This window comes from Mastacembelus armatus, chromosome 23, assembly GCF_900324485.2.
Source record: "Mastacembelus armatus chromosome 23, fMasArm1.2, whole genome shotgun sequence".
Taxonomy (NCBI): domain Eukaryota; kingdom Metazoa; phylum Chordata; class Actinopteri; order Synbranchiformes; family Mastacembelidae; genus Mastacembelus; species Mastacembelus armatus.
Window position 1 is genome coordinate 373,294 of NC_046655.1, and position 17,761 is coordinate 391,054.

Here is a 17,761-nt window from a genome sequence, read left to right on the forward strand (position 1 = left end):
TTGCTTTGCAGATGACCTTCAAGTCTATCTGCCGCTAAAATCATCCTCTCCATCCAAACCTTGCAGAACTGCCTACAGGATGTTAAAAATTGTTTGGCACAAAACGTTTTGAACCTAAATGAAAAGAATATTATTATATTTGGTAACAAGTTCTCTAGATGGTCGTGTCCTTGGTTCAGTAACTCCCTACGCTCACACATTGGTCAAGAATCTTGGTGTGATCCTGGATAGTTCTTTTAAATTTGAAAAACAAATAAATTCAGTAGTCAAAACAGGCCAACAATTGTGCCTTCTAAGCAAGGTAAAGTCTTACCTTCCTTTGAATGAAATTGAGAGAGTCGTTTCACACGTTCATAACCTCTCATTTGGACTACTGAAATTCTTTATATTATGGTTTGGACCAGTCCATTTTAAATCGACTGCAGATGGTCCAGAATGCAGCTGCTCGTCTGCTCACAGGTACCAGGAAATATGAGCATATCACACCTGTATTGGCCTCATTGCACTGGCTCCCTGTCAGCTACAGGATTCACTTTAAGATTTTATTGATTGTTTTTAAATGTTTAAATGGCCTGGCCCCCTTGTACCTGACAGAACTGTTGTCTCTACACTTTCCTTCCACAATATTAAGTTCAACAAATCAGCTGCTCTTGGATGTGCCCAGAGCCTTTGCTGCTGCTATTACCTGACTCTGGAACAGTCTACCCTAAATAGTAGAATGGCAGAGTCACTATGAGTTGCCTTTGTTTTTGGAAGCACACCAAATAGGAGTACAGTATGACTGCTTCTGCTGCTTACTGGGGACCTTGAGAATGAAAGTGACAGCTGTCAGAGAGATAGTGATAAATACACTAGCAAGAGCGGCTGAGACAAATAGGGTCTCTAAATCAATTGCAAAAATAGGTTTGACAGAGCTGGGCTTCAGTACCACAATACAACATAGCAGAGCCACAGCTTGTGCCATAAAAATAAATGGGACATGGCTATCACTACTGCCCTCGCTGAGGACCCTATTATTTCTTTGGCTGCTCCAGGGATATTAATGGGAGTATTCATTAGGGATTCTGAGCTGTTACTACACAGTGACCTAGACCAGGCCAGCCAAGAAAAAAAATATCTGATAACAAAATCATATAACAAAATAACCTATTAGGCAGACTTCTAGAGGCACTTTTAGCCATCATTGTTAAAATGATAAAATGACATGCCACTCTCAGTCTGTAAGACATCGCAATCTGATAAATGATCGCAGGGCTTGGGACACACAGGGTTGTTTATTAACCTTCAGAAAGTATGTTTCCCTGAGGCAAAGGAAGCAGATAGAGTGTGGCCTCATGAATACCTACAAAATTAAGGGCCAATGTCAGCATACCTTGAGACAATGAACGCTATCTCTTAATATATGGGCGAAAACAGAGTGCCCATTCAATGGATTAGCACTGGCTTAATTAAAAGATTTATGCCTTTTCTTTTGCACAATCCAAATTAAGATACACTGTATTTGCTGTTGTCCTTTCTCTTTTCTCCACTAATGTGCATTGCTAGAAGGGCTTCACACATTACAAAGCAGAATACTTGATTTAAAAAAAATTAAAAGAGAATCAAAATCCATCAAAAGTAATAATAGAGTTAATGTGAGATAATGAGGATGAGAGTTTAAACAGAATCTTTTTCAGATAGCATGGATTCAAGGCTCTGGATTGTAGATGATGGAATTCAACATTTTAAGGATTCCCTGCATAGATGTCTTAAGGAATATAAGAATACTCTGCTATGAAAAATATATCTTCTAACAAAACATCCTGAAAATGCATCTCAATTCAACTTCATTGTGCATTCCATGATTCATGCTTACTCGGTTATATGCAAAATGAGCCCAAGCATAATGCACCGTTGCGCTGCTATGTTGAGTTGTGCTATGTTATCACAAATAATTAAATTCAATTCAGTTTATTTGTATAGTGCCAAATTACAATTCAATCATCTGAAGGCACTTCACAAAAAAGAAAAAGGCAACAAATCCCTTATGAGCAAGCACTTGGTGACAGTGGAGAGGAAAAACTCCCTTTAACGGAAGAAACCTCCAGCAGAACCAGGCTCAGTTTGGGCGGCCATCTGCCTCGACCGGTTGGGGTGAGGCAAATAGACCTGAGCTGTCTCCTTACCAAGGCCACCACTGTAGGCAGAAAACCAGGTCAGTTGATCCGCACCCTGGGTCAAGGGAAGGCCCAAAATACCTCATTAACTTTTACATTGGAGATTATTTTTCCCAGGCATGAGCAGGGCACATGCTGGGCCTGCTCCTTACTCTAAGCCTGACCGCCTAACCCTAACTAAGCACATGTGCAGGACTGCTAAGTAACTGCTAACCCACACATATAAAAAGGTAGCAGAACTCAGAGCATGTGAACAATAAAAAATATGAGATTGGGCAGATTGTTTAGGTTTCTGACCCAAGTCTTTAAGCAGATTTCCTTTTTTAACTCAGTCTTAACACTGAGATCTCAATGTTGGTGTAGCGCATTAGCTGAAAGAGACAGTGGAAGACAGATTTGAGTATATTGAAACCTAATAATGAGCACAGCACATTGATGTTAGGGTCGACTAAACAAAGGATGAACTCACACTCAAAACCAACTAGGTTTTCAACATGAATATGTAATCATATAGCTCAAATAGCAGACAACCAGGTACTAATGCTACCTATCTTCCAGTGTCCTAGCCTGGAACAGTGCCTTTGTAGTTTATTTGGATCCCTATCACTCTTCCTGGAGTCCCCTTCATCTTAATACTACATCAAATTACATCAAATTGAAATAACTTTAAAAAAGACAAACAAAAAATCAAGTTACCAATAAACAAAATAAAAGACAAAAATAATGATCCATATACTCCACTAGTATACTAGTCAGGATCTCAGCTCATTTCTGGTCCTCTGCCATTACGCTGGGTGAACTCCTGTCCCTTGTCTCTCCCAGTCAGTAACTCAGCTCCATGCCTGTCTATGTGCACCAGAATTGGTCTTTCTCCACCCAGTCCTCCTATCAAGTCCCAGTCAATAAGCTTACCTGCTTGACTCCATGTAAACTGTCTGCCCTGCCCCGAAATCCCATCCACATCCCAACTCAGCTCCCCTAGCTGCCTACCTACACCAGAATCTGTCTACATAATCTAGTCCTGATCACTCACTGAGCTCAACGTAGACCTGTTTGCATGTCCTTGAACCAGCCTGCCTCATTTCACTTTTCCAGTCTGCTCCTGGTCAGTATCTGGTTTAACTCATCTGTCCCCTCACCCAAGATAATCTGCTTCAGCCTCCAGTCTCCAGCTCTAACCAGAATCCTGTGATTAACCAGGGCCAATCCAATATTACATAAATTCTCAGGATATTTGGTCTTATATCACAGGTCAGAACAAGTTGTGCAGCTATATTTTGCACTAATTGTAATTTTCCTGATAGGGCACATGTCATACTCAACCACACCACTGAACAACAACACCGCTATTTTTATGGACTCTAGTTTTATGGGCTCCGTGCTAGGACCGATTCTGTTCACCCTGTACATGCTTCCTTTAGGATATGTCATTAGGAAGCACTCTATTAATTACCACTGCTATGCAGATGACACTCAGTTATATCTATCTATTAAACCTGTTAACACAAACCAGTTAACCAGACTTCAGGCCTGTCTAACTGACATAAAGGCCTGGATGACCAGTAACTTTTTACTTTTAAACTCTGAGAAAACAGAAGTCATTATATTTTGGCCAAAAAAATCTCAGAAATAACTTTTCTCAAATTATAGCTACTCTAGATGGCATAACCCTGGCCTCCAGCACTACTGTAAAAAACCTTGGAGTTATTTTTGACCAGGACATGTCCTTTAACTCACACATAAAACAAATCTCTAGAACTGCATTCTTTCACCTGCCCAACATTTCCAAACTTAGGAACATCCTGTCTCAAAATGATGCAGAATAACTAGTCCATGCATTTGTTACCTCAAGGCTAGATTACTGTAACTCATTACTATCTGGATGTCCCAATATCTCCATAAAAAGCCTCCAATTAATCCAGAATGCCGCAGCCAGAGTCCTGACAGGAACTAGCAAGAGAGATCATATTTCTCCTATATTGGCTTCTCTTCATTGGCTCCCTGTAAAATATAGAATAGAATTTAAAATCCTTCTTCTCACATACAAATCCCTTCATAATCAAGCTCCTTCATACCTTAAAGACCTCATAGTACCATATTATCCCAATAGACCACTTCGCTCTCAGAGTGCAGGTCTATCCACTCACCCCAAATGGTCGAGGCAGATGGCCGCCCAAACTGAGCCCGGTTCTGCTGGAGGTTTTTTCTTCCGTTAAAGGGAGTTTTTCCTCTCCACTGTCGCCAAGTGCTTGCTCATAAGGGAATTGTTGGGTTTTTAGTTTTAGTTTTTGTAAAGTGCCTTGAGATGATTTGTATTGTGATTTGGCGCTATACAAATAAAATTGAATTGAATTGAATTGAATTGAATCTAGTTGATTGACGAATTATTTGAGCAGTTATTACATTCAGAATGAACCATCTGGGACATTTATAGTATCACTGAAAGTAAAAATTACATAGAAATAAGCACAAAAATCTAACGGAATTTCTCATAGAGGAAACTGTATTAAATATAAATTATATATTTTTAGCCAATGTATTATTTTTTTTTTACTAAAGAAAGGGAATTCATGTAAAGGACCCACACAATAAGATGCAAGTTAGTAAAAAAGATCCCAACAACCCCTAGGAATCCCAAACAAAACATCCAAACTTTGTGCTGTTTCTTATCCATTTTTGTGCTGCATAATTCATCCCCTACCTTCCTGAGCAACTTTAACTTCTTTAAAAAAAACACATCTTTAAATACCATCTCATATGTGCTGACTAATCAGAATAGTACATTCATCCCCTCTTCAAATCAAACAACCTTTCTTGTGTATCTGATAAGCTGAATTACTGAAATTCTGATGTCTTTAGAGAGTTATCCAAAATGCATCTGAGGCAGCAAGAGCATCTAACCAGTCAGACTCACTATGCTCTTGTGTGGCAAACATTCTTCCAATCGACAGCACACAAAAAGCCCTGGCTCACCCTATGGGAAAGGAAGATGGATGGACCAGTGTGATGCCAAGGATTCTAATAGTTCTCAAGGAAGGAGAAAATTAGGCGTGATTTAGTTGTAATGAATTTAATAGAACTGGCTCAAACATAATACAAGCATGATGATTTAGAGGCCCTGGGTGCAAAACCAAGCACCTGCGACTCAGTGGCTTTAACAGTGAATTATAATTGGTTATAAATATATGCAATATATTTCTAACGCATCTCTCACAGTACAGCTGCCATATGTAGAAAGCAACTAAAGTATGGGTGCGCTGAAAAAAAAAGGAATTTAATGGTGTCTGACATACAAGTTATATCCATGGCTGATAAGATAGTAGCATGTATCTTTACAAAGATTGAAGGTCTGACTTGAAATTAAAATTCATGCTTTGCACAAATCTGAATTTGAAAGAGAAAAAGACAGTTAGTGGCCAATAACTTGTTTCAATCAAAAGGCATTCATTCACTGGGCATTACAGCCCAGTATGACCTAGTGATACTTATTTGATGAGAGAATAACAGACGTCACTTAAACTATTCCACGCTTTTGTCCAATGGACACCAAAACATAATTCGAGTGTGAAGGCACTGTGGAAATTAGAGGAGTGGTGTCATGCCTAAGCTTTTCCTCTGCTTTGTCAAGCTAAATCTAAAACACACTGACCCCTATGGTGATTACGTCTTACTAAAGAATGGACAGAAAGCTGACAGTTTAAATCTGATGTGTTAAAAAAAGTCAGGAATCAACTTTTACACATTTTTACCAGAATTCTGGCTTTATTTTTTGGGATTAGTTAGCACTGTTCATCACTTTGAATGTGGTTTTGCTATTTGTTAACAGCAGAGCTGCTTTATTTAGATATAGTGAATGATCTAAGACCACTGTGCCTTGGTTAACAGCTTTCTCCAAAACTGATAAAGGCTGTACTTCAAATACAGGCTAGATGATATGGTCATTTTTAAAACAAAACAAGGGCACCACACTCTTGACTTCTCCTCAGGGAGATGTGACCCTTCACATCATGACAATTAAGTGCTGGATGGAAAAAGACCTTCCAGTACGCATGACGCTCTTTGAGACTCTATCACTCACACCCAAAGACAGGCTGCTTAATGAACAAACTTTGGTCAAGAGGATGCATCATCACATGCTGTCAAGGATTTCAAGGGTGTGACATCACTGTTTCCAGTAGTCATTTAAAATGCTTTGCTCTCCTCTTTCCTCCTCTGACCCCCATCTCTTCCATCTCTCCCACCATTTGAATTGCTCTAGCCTCGGCATGCATTCATTAGAATTTGTTTCCTCACAAACCATTGATCATCGGCCTATTACTAGGCAAATGACAGTTAATTACCCACTACATTAACCACTGGGACCCGGGCCTGAGTCCCTGTGCCATCAGTCAACATGATGAATGTGACAAGTTCAGTAATGCACAGCCATTCCCTCGTCTGCCTGCCACACTGAAAGCAACCCTTGGATCTCACTTCCAGGCACCCAGGGAAAATCTATGGCAATCTGCATAATTACAGGCTCAGGGTTAATAACAGAAAAATGATTTGTTGCATTTCAGCATAGGCTTTTTTAATGCCAGTGTGCTATGTCCATTTTGTGATCCATCCTGGCTGAAGCCATGCTGGGGTCACACTTGGAGTTGAATCACACTGAGAAGAAGCTTCATATTTCAATATTAGTAGCCCCTCCATTAAAATGACAATACAGCCAAGAAATAATTGATATGATTTGATGATCAGTGCCTCATCTTGACAAGGGCTGAAGAACCCAGGTGAGGCTTTAGAAACTGGAGGTGGTGATGTAAACTGTGGCAGTTGGGGGAGGGGAAAGAGTCAAGAGTGGCACATGTAATCACTGTTGTGCATTGCTCAATTTAGCACCCATTGCATGTGTGATTATCTTTGATTAAACAACTCTGTGGGCAAACTTATTTCAATTACTGTGGGCATGACCTGGGAATTGTCCCTGGGATAAGATTTTCCTCCTTGAGTGCCCAGACCTGCCTGGCTACTGGCTCCATCAGTTCTCATATGCACCTGGACTCTGATATCCTAATGATAATTTATGGCCTGCTTTCTGAGAGACTGCCAACCATATAGAGAAACTGGCAACGTGAAGAGCAGCCACACAGCTTGAAAAAGCTGAAAAACATTTGTCATTAAACATCATGCAACTCTGAAACAGAAAAGAGACGCGATAAACTACTGGTTGTCATGAAATATTTAAATAGAGTCAAATATTAGCTCTATTCAAAGATACTGCATCAAAAAATCTTTTAGAACTTTTTATTTTCAAAAGCAAATCATACTCTCGCCCATTAAGAGATTATCCTTTATCTTTAACCTCCAATCCCCTCTCCTAAGGATCCCTTCCCTGGTCAGAGTTAACCCACGTTCTTTGTCTTTGAATGTGAAATCACCAGTAAAGTATTTTAGATCAGTTTTGGCAGTGCAGTTGTTGGGTCCATTTTGAAAAGGGTGCAATGAAAGATTATGACCCCTGCAGGGGCCAAATGTGTAGTCCAATAGACACTTCCCTACGCCAACCCACCAGGCAATCTCAAACTGCATGCCAAACTGTAGCAGAGTAGCTCTGCAATTATCTGCACCAAACATGCACAGTCCCATGAGTCACTGTACTTCACAGCTAATTTAACTAATCTCAACTAGAAGGGATGATCCAAAAAATTATATGCAGGAAACAAAATGGTGGCTTTATTAATCAAAGTATGTAAGGAAGAAAACAAAAATTTGCCATGGGGAATGAAAAACAAATGAGAGCTGATATGTAAACCCAAAACATTGTGTTCAAACTGTAAAATGACCCTATCCTGAGATCTCCCTCATTTGAACGAAAAGCTGACAGTTTAAATCTGATGCGTTAAAAAAAGTCAGGAATCAACTTTTACACATTTTTACCAGAATTCTGGCTTTATTTTTTGGGATTAGTTAGCACTGTTCATCACTTTGAATGTGGTTTTGCTATTTGTTAACAGCAGAGCTGCTTTATTTAGATATAGTGAATGATCTAAGACCACTGCGCCTTGGTTAACAGCTTTCTCCAAAACTGATAAAGGCTGTACTTCAAATACAGGCTAGATGATATGGTCATTTTTAAAACAAAACAAGGGCACCACACTCTTGACTTCTCCTCAGGGAGATGTGACCCTTCACATCATGACAATTAAGTGCTGGATGGAAAAAGACCTTCCAGTATGCACGACGCTCTTTGAGACTCTATCACTCACACCAAATTTTACCCTTTAGCATTTTCAGATTATATGTGAAAAGCTCTGCTCTGTTTAATTACAGAAACTTCAGAACAGATGCATTTGTAAGCCTGTGAGGAATTACTGGTGAGGTAATTGCTAGACATGCAGAGAATCAGAGCATTGGGAGGTTAATGGAAGGCAAGCTTTCCCAAACACAACAAAACAATTATTGGGTGCTTTCGGAGCTATTAACATCTATGTGTCACCTCATTAAATTGCAAACTGAGGTGGAGGCTGCAGAGGTGGCACACACCTTTCTTTGTATTATATTTTCTTCAAATTGAACCTGTGTCAGGACAAGTAGAGACACAGGACAAGTAGAGAATTTTGAAGAGTGATGTGTTCACAAACGTTACACTTATTCCATTTCAAGGGAAGGCTATACTAAAAATATAAGTTATTTTTTCTTAAAAAATACCTTTGATAGAATATAAATGTAGTGCAATTCCACTCCTAAACACTGGTGGTAAAGGATGTTATTATACTTGCAAATTAGCATCTGGAATGACACATGGTCGATCAGGCAAATATTCAACTCTGGTTGAATGACACACTGTTAAAACCTTTAAATTAATATTATAAACATTCCTTCCACTGATAAGCTGTCAGCAGCAATATCTTTTAACATACATTTTATTTTCATATCATATAAGAATTTATTTATTATTTTCTTATTGTATAACTTTTGTTTTGCATTCTACCAGAAAATCCTGAAGGAGAAGGTCTGGCCATCAGTTCATGACCTCAAGCTCAAGCACACTTGGGTTAAGCAGGACAATGATCCAAAACACACCAGTAATTCCACCACACAATAGCTAAAAAAAACAAAAACACAAATATAGCATTTAAACTAGCTATATTTACTTGGGCTATCTTTATGTAATATTAAAATTTGTTTGATGATCTTGATGATATTTTTTCTTTAAAAATAAGTCATTTATTGACACAGTTTAAATGACACACTGTCACCTCTCCGAGATAAAAATGTTCCTAACACGAAGAAAAAAAGGTGAGAAATGACAAAAGTAGTTTCAACTTTCATTTTATTTTTCTTCAACATCTCAAAAGATCCCAGACTTATTGACCGAGTACATCTGTCTATCACAGTAAGCCCATTATGGACATAAACACCTAATTTCTTGGGGCATAGTGGCTGTAATGCGATGGGAAAAAAAGCCAGGCAAGCCATGGCATAAAAAAGATCTAGACAATGAATGGACTGAAGCCAGCCAATTAAATTAATGAAGGCTAAAACACCTTGACCAATTCAGTTCTAAGAAGCATTGTATAGCACTGATGTAGCTTAATTTGGACTGTGTGTGTTAGGTGGGTGAGCAGTTTCCTTGGTGTCTCTGACTTGCTTTGACCAATGCTGTGATGTTTTTATTATTACTATTATTATATTACCATATCTTAATGGGTTTGTTCATGCTGCATTGTCTTCATTGTCATATTCTTTAATTTTTAATGTCAGAAAATTGTTTTACCAAGAAATCTAACAACAAAGCTGTAAAATATGATCACCTCATCAGTGATGATCAATGAAGACAGTAATTAACGTGATTATGCCAAATCCTTGCACCATAGTTGTAAGCAGAGTTTTATTTGCCGCCTGTATGATATGTTGTGAAGTCAGCTAGCAGAATGATTTCTGTAACTGGCAGGATGATGTGTCTGTGCAGTAGAAGGCCTTGCAACCCCTTGATCAGGCCAGCTTAACGCAATGGCTGTAGCTGCAAAATCACCAGACTGACATGTAGACGCTGTTCTGACAGCATACGTATCACTTTGAGCACCACTTTAGCATTTTGCAGATTAAAAGTGTATGGAAACCAGTAGAAGGTGCAATCATTAGAGCAGCAGACCCCCTGCAGTCACATCTCATTTTACACAAGGATAGCACTATAACTGGTTCAGTTCTCACACTTCTATATTCTGAGCACAGAATGAAGAACAGAACAAAACACTGTATTATGTTTTGCATTATAAAAACAAAAAAAAGTCCAGCAATGCTTTTCAGTGTTCTCCCATTTGATGGTTTACCAAAAATATCATTTACAAAAGTTTTCTCTGACTGGAGCAAAAAGAACTATTGAACTATTCTCCTGAATACCACCGAGACTAAGGAGCTGGGTGTTTGATTTCAGGAGATCAAAAGCACCATGCTGGTCAGTCTGCATTGATGGACAGGACATAGAGACTGTACAATACTGTGCAGACTGTCCAGGATGAAAAACAGGCTGGGTCTGCCAATGTGGATGCACTGTACAGGAAAGGGTAGAGCCGCCTCTTCTTCTTGAGACGGCTCAGTTTTTACAATGTCTGCAGTGACATATTATGCGTGTTCTACCACACTGTCATGGCAAGTACACTGTGCCTATGCTGCAGTCTGTTGGGGGAGTGACATTATAGACAGGAACTGTAGGCGACTGGACAAACTGGTGAAAAAGGGCAGTTCTGTGCTAGGCAGGGGGCTGGACCCTCTAAGACCTGTGATGGAGCAACAGATGTGGAGGAAGCTGTTTGTTATAATGGACAATAATAAACACCCCCTCTACAATATCCTGATTAAATAGAGTAGCAGTTGCAGTAGGAGCTCACTGTGCTGTAGAACTGAGAGGTTGAGGAGATCCTTTGTCCCCACAGCCATCAGACTTTTTAATAGTAACTATTGATATGATATTTATGCTATGTGTTATTGACTGGGTGCCTTTATCTGTTTATTGCATATAGTAAAATTTCTGTGTAAAATATATATAAGAGCTGCTGGACAATTTGATTTCCTCCCATGGAGGATGAATAAAGTATCTATCTATCTATCTATCTATCTATCTAACTAGATAGATCTGGCTGCTGTGTGGCCTGGGCTGTGGCTGGATCAGGCTTAATGATGGGCTGCACAATAGTGGCTGGCAGTTCCACAAGGCCATCCCCTATTTGAGAATTCGCTCATAGATTCAGCATAGGCCCACACCTCTGCCTATACCATCCAAAAAGCACCTGTAAATGGGGCTGACCCCAACCAATCAGCATTTTGAAATCTGTTTTCCACAGTACTGCCCCCTGTTCTGCTGCACTCCCAGCTGCGCAAGCTAGTATTCTTGTCTTCATCCTCCTACCTGTACACGTTATCTCCGTGTAGGCCTCTTTAACCAGGGGTAGCACATAAGTCCTAACAGAAGCCTACAACATATACACGTGCCACAGTGTACATATACAGCAGCACACACGAATGCTAGTAAGCTCGGCTAACTGATTGCAGCTTTGGTTTAGTGTAATGCATGCAGACATTCTGCTTTCAGGCTTCCGTAACAGAGCTTGACACAACCTCAAACATTTCCATTAATATGGTGAAACACTACCTCTGACACAAGCAGGGTGCAGGATAGACTGGTGTGTATGTTTTCAGACTGGTTTTATTTAGTGCATTTTCTGAAACTAGTGCCATACAGTACACTGGTGGTAAAGTATTTCATATTAGTTTGTGCAGTATTGCTACTTTTACTGAAATAATTAAAAATAGCATTACCACAGTGTAACAATACGCCAATAAAATGTTTCACAAATAATAATTATAACGTATTTAAACTTTGTGTGGTATTTTTTATATATAATATTCTGATACATATACAGAGTTCAAACTAACCCAGGTCCTAATGAAGTTTTGGCCCCCACTCAGTGGAGCACCACCAGTGATTAGTTATTTACAGATCCTCTAGCACAATGGATGGGCACAAGAGATGGAATTCTCTGGCTACAGTCACTTGTCCTTGACCAAACCACATCTAGTTGGACCTTCATTCATCTGGTAACTACACTACTGCACACATACAGTTTAAAAGTCAAACTAGGTGTGGACTAATAGGTAGTCTATCTCGAAGTTTTCATTCTTTGCTCCATCTTCTCTCTCAGTCCTCTGATAGACATAAACCCTGCCTCTCTTCATCTGCTCATGGCAGACCACATTAATCACGACTGCACTTGTTTCTATCCACCGCAACATATTTGTTTTTGTGACTTGGAGGTATTTAGCATCAATTATTAAAAAGAACGAACTGCATGGTCACAGGGGAGAGTTCTGTATACCATCTCAGGCAGACAAGTTGCACCTCATCTCTACCAATTTTGGACCAACTACAAATGTGTGACCGTACACAGAATGAAAACAGTGGATGCTTCCCAAACACAGCACTAAGACAAATACAACCAATGTGTGCCAAAGCCTCTAAGGCTGAGGAGGGGAGGGTGTGCTACATATCACTGTGTGTCTAACAAAGGGGCTGTTATCATGCGCTCACATGCCTGCAAAGGAGAGGTGGCAGCCAAATATGTGGCAGCGCTGCAGCCAGCAGTGTGTTCTAGGCAATGCATAGGGTCTGTGCTGCCGGGACAGCACACATGGTGCAAGTGTAAACTGTAGAATTCACCACTGATTCCTTCGTTTTCTTCCAAAAAATCAAATTATGAGCACACAAGTGTAACAACTAATAGCACATATGTCCTTACTGTTTTCAAAGATTAAAAAAACAGGTTTTTAAGCTAAATTCATTAAAATGTTATTGCATTAAAATACAAAATAGCAATTTAACTAAAACTGAAGTATAATTAATACTTGTTAAAGCTTTGCTTTTTAGGTAGATCAAATTTACAGAAAATACAGTGGAACAGCTGAATCCATATCAAGATTCTTTGACTGCATCCAATTCTTGTATATTGCACACTGCAAATCCTGTTGTATTCTGTACATTTTATCAAAAGCATTAATTAAAGCAGTGCACTAAACTCTCATCATTCATGGTATTTATTTTAAAAATGTGTCCAATGTGCCCCTGAATTTGTCTATTTGTATTGTTATGTATACTGTTATTCATATGTTCCTTTATATTTCTGTTTGTTTTTGTGACATATTTTGAAATTGCATTAAATGACCAAATCTTATTCCTTTTCTCTCTTCAGATTTCTTTATCTTGGTTAACTGACAACATCAACAAAACTAATTGTATTTGTATTTGTATTTTAACTAAAATCTATAACTTATTTCTCTCTCAAAGAGCTTTCCACACAGCAGGTGAAAAATGACACTTGGCACTGAAATCAAAACCAGAACTGAAAAATAAAACACTGAAAACCAGAACTGTAAATAAAATTACATTAACAAAGTAATAATACTGTAAAATAAGACCATAATTTTTGTTGATGTCCTTTTCAATGCCAAAGTTGTTTTTTCCCCGTGTTCTAATTTTCAGCATTTTTTGATGCCAAAAAGTAATTAATTTATTTTTGTTTGGTTTTTGTCATTATTTTGGAAGGAAGGGCTCTGAGCAGCAATCTGCCCAGCAAGGAGAGGATGACTGGCCCTATACTGCTGTCCAGTCTGATGGATATCACATGACCGTAGACATCTGGTATTGGCTTCCATGAGATCAGGTGGAGCTCCCAAGCCACAACTAAGTCTGTCTCTGTCCTGTTGCACTTTTTCCACACAGAACTGAGTTGGTTTGAAGTTAGTTTAAGTAGGTAGGATAGCTTGATAACATTTTACTGGTTTGGTGGTGGTCTGCTGGAGCAAGTGTAAGGTAGGCATGTATCTTAATTCTAGGTTTTAGCTAGATAGCTAATCTCTGGTTAACATTAGCTAAGTCTCACATCCTGTGGAGACTTAGCTTCAGGTCAGAGGTCAGTGTGACCATGGGGCACCAATCGTAAAATAGCACATGATCATATCAACAGATCAATAGATTAATTTCACCACATTTATAGTCAAACCATGTTATAAATGTAGACTGATTTTTTTAAGTCACTTAAACTACATCTTAACTCTAAATCAAAATGTTAAATCTAAATCTTAACTAAATCTAAATGTTAAATATAAATCTCAACTTCAAATCTAAATCCTAACTCTAAATCTAAATGTTAAATCTAAATCTTAGGTCTAAATCTAAGTATTAAATCTAAATCTCAACTTTAAGTCCAAATCAAAATCCATCCATCCATCCATCTTCTACCGCTTATCCGAGGCCGGGTCGCGGGGGCAGTAGCCGAATCAGGGATACCCAGACTTCTTTCTCCCTGGACACTTCTTCCAGCTCTTCCGGGGGGACACCGAGGCGTTCCCAGGCCAGCCGGGAGACAGACCCAGAGCTCATGACCATAGGTGAGAGTAGGAACGTAGATTGACCGGTAAATCGAGAGCTTCGCCTTCCGGCTCAGCTCCTTCTTCACCACAACAGAAATCAAATCAAAATCTTAACTCTTAATCTAAATGTTAAATCTAAGTCTTAACTCTGAATCTAAATGTTAAATCTAAATCTCAATTTTTAATCTAAATCTTAACTGTAACTCTAAATCTAAATGTTACATCTAAATTAAATTCAATTAAATTCAATTTTATTTGTATTTCACAATACAATAATTTCAAGGCACTTTATAAAAAAAAAAACAACCAACAAATCCCTTATGAGCAAGCACTTGGTGACAGTGGAGAGGAAAAATCTGCCTCGATCGGTTGGGGTGAGTGGATAGAGGAGAGAGAAAAAATCCATCCATCCTTCCATTATCTATAGCCATCCATGCATTATCTATACCCCCTGAAGGGTCGCGGGGATCTCCTGGAGCCTAGGCAGGGATTAATGCTTCAATACTAATCTTTATTTTTCAGTTATGGTTTTGTCATCATTCTGGCACCATAGACCCAAACTTCTCCTTAGTTGGTAATGTCTTGCGGTTTATTCCCTAAGAGGAAAAAGGCCATTAATATAGTGTATGCATGGAAATGACCTAGGGCAGTCAGCATAAAGAGGCAGAAAAGGTCTAATATCCTCCAAACTGAGTTAACACTTGTGTTTAATTAAAAATACAAAGTAGAGCATCTTTCAAATCGGACAGGCACAATTACTGTTAGGTGAGAAGGGAACTGGACATCTTTCCATCCTTGCAGTGTCAATAGTGACAATTTAAGGTTAAATCATATAGGTTAAATTCAATGAAGACGGGGTATTTAATAGTTGGGATTAGAAGAAAACAAATAAACTACCACTGAGCAGGGAAGTTAAATTTAGCCTGAGTCAATTTAACCGGTAATGGAATTACCAACATCAACTTCTACACTTCTTAAAAATTAAATGTAGCTTGATGCTAACACTTTTGTGTCCATGACCAGAATGGGGCACAGTGGGTTTCTGACATTTCAAATTGCTTGAACAAACTTAATCCATTACAAGTCAATATTCATTACAAAGACGTCTGCCTGGTCAGAGGGGCATGATTTACAATATTACAAAGTATCAGGATATGAAGGGTGTGCTCAATTGCACAAAGTATCTTACTCAATGAATTTTTCATTACCCTGGTTGATATGTTTGGGATACTGAATTAGATAAGCCCATTGAGGCTTTTTATTAGCCAGCCCTCAGGGCCATACAAAAAGCAACAGCCTAATGGGATCTCAGCAGGCAGAGAAATATGGTCAGTTTGGACGAATGGTACATGCTTTTTTTTCATGCTTTCTTGAATATGCTGTCTATTGGACCTATACTATGCCTGACAGAAGGCTCCACTATAACTAATGCTGACTGCTTTGAGAAATACGCTTATGTCACCAATTAGAAAATTAGCACTATTTTTCTGTTCCTATAAGAAAGATGCTTTGTAGTAGTGTGGTCTAATCATTAGATTTGTTTTTGTTTTTTTTGTTTTTTTTGCTTTGGTAACAATAACTTGTTTGCACACCTATTTTAATGGAAACATTTTTTTCATAGGAAAACTGTGAGTAAATGATTATAGTAAGTACAGGAGGTCTAGGTTCAGCTAGGAAGTGGTTCTGGAAAGTTTGATTGGTGTTTACAAACGACAGTTTGACTAACCTTCCTAAATTTCAGTATTTTGTGATACAATATGAACAGTACAGTTATTACTAACACAAAAATTGATATAAGTGATCAGGTGTGACTGTCAAACAAGTATGTGCCAATGTTGCACTATTTTAAAATGATAGTGATTGTTTGTTACAACTACATCATAATGTACTCATGAATCTTTGCTGTTTCATCTTGGATGGTGGCGCTGATGCTCACCAGTTCTCGGCCTCCTTCCTTCCTCTTAGTGCACAGTCTCAGGGTGCTGGATTTGGGGTGAAATCCTCTAAGCATTGTGAGGAGCTTCCTTGTCTTGACATCGGTGGCTGCAATGTCCTCTTTTGGCCAGCTTATTATGCCAGCGGGGTATCTGATGACCGGCAGGGTGTAGGTGTTGATGGCTTGGGCCTTGTTCTTCCCATTTAGCTGACTTCTTAGGACTTGCCTTACTCTCTGTAGATATTTGGCTGTTGCTGCTTTCCTTGCAGCTTCTTGGCTCCCATTTGCCTGTGGGATTCCAAGGTACTTGTAGCTTTCCTCAACATCTGCTATGCTGCCTTCTGGAAGTTCATCTCCTTCAGTCCTGACAACTTTCCATCTCTTTATCATTCGACCACACTTGTCCAGTCCGAATGACATTCCAATGTCGTTCCTGTATATCCTGGTGGTGTGGATCAGTGAGTCGATGTCTTGCTCACTCCTGGCGTACAGCTTGATGCCATCCATGTCCCAGAGGTGGCTGATGGTTGCTCCATTTCATAGTCAGTATCCGAAGCCAGTCTTAGTGATGATCTGGCTGAGGGGGTTCAGGCCTATGCAGAACAGCAGTGGGGACAGAGCATCTCCTTGGTAGATGCCACACTTGATGGAGACTTGTGCAATCAGCTTGAGGTTGACCACTAGGGTTGTTTCCCACAGTCCCATTGAGTTCCTTGTGAAGGTTCTTAGAGTCGTATTGATGTTGTACAGATCCAAGCATTCCAGGATCCATGTGTGAGGCATTCAGTCGTAGGCTTTCTTGTAGTCAATCCAGATGGTGCACAGGTTGGTCTGTCTGGTCTTACAGTCTAAAATGACTGCTTTATCTACCAGTAGTTGATGTTTTGCTCCCCTGGTGTCCTTACCCATTCCTTTCTGGGCCCCGCTCATGTGTTGAGCCATGTGTTTACTCATCTTATGATGCCTGACAGAAAGCTTCCATGTTGTGCAGAGGCAGGTTATCGGGAGGTAGTTGGATGGGGCTGCTCCCTTTTGGGGGTTCTTTAGAATCAAGACTGTCCTGTTAGCCACTCTGGGTGAGTCCCATCCATTAGCAGTTGCAGTTGGCTTCTTTAGCCAGTAGGTGTGGATCATGCCAGGTCCCAGTGCTATCCAGTTCTTCATGTTTGAGACCCTTCCTTGGATATCTGCCATTGTGATAGTTACTGGTTCCTGTTCAGGGAGGTTCCTGTGGTCTGCTCTCAGGTACGCCAGCCACTGG

At 39.5% G+C, this 17,761-nt stretch overlaps 1 protein-coding gene across 1 annotated transcript in view; it reads right to left on the bottom strand.

Annotated features, from left to right (window-relative positions):
* lmo3 (LIM domain only 3) overlaps positions 1 to 17,761 on the bottom strand; it is a 73,584-nt gene that overhangs the window by 43,182 nt on the left and 12,641 nt on the right. The window lies entirely within an intron of this gene.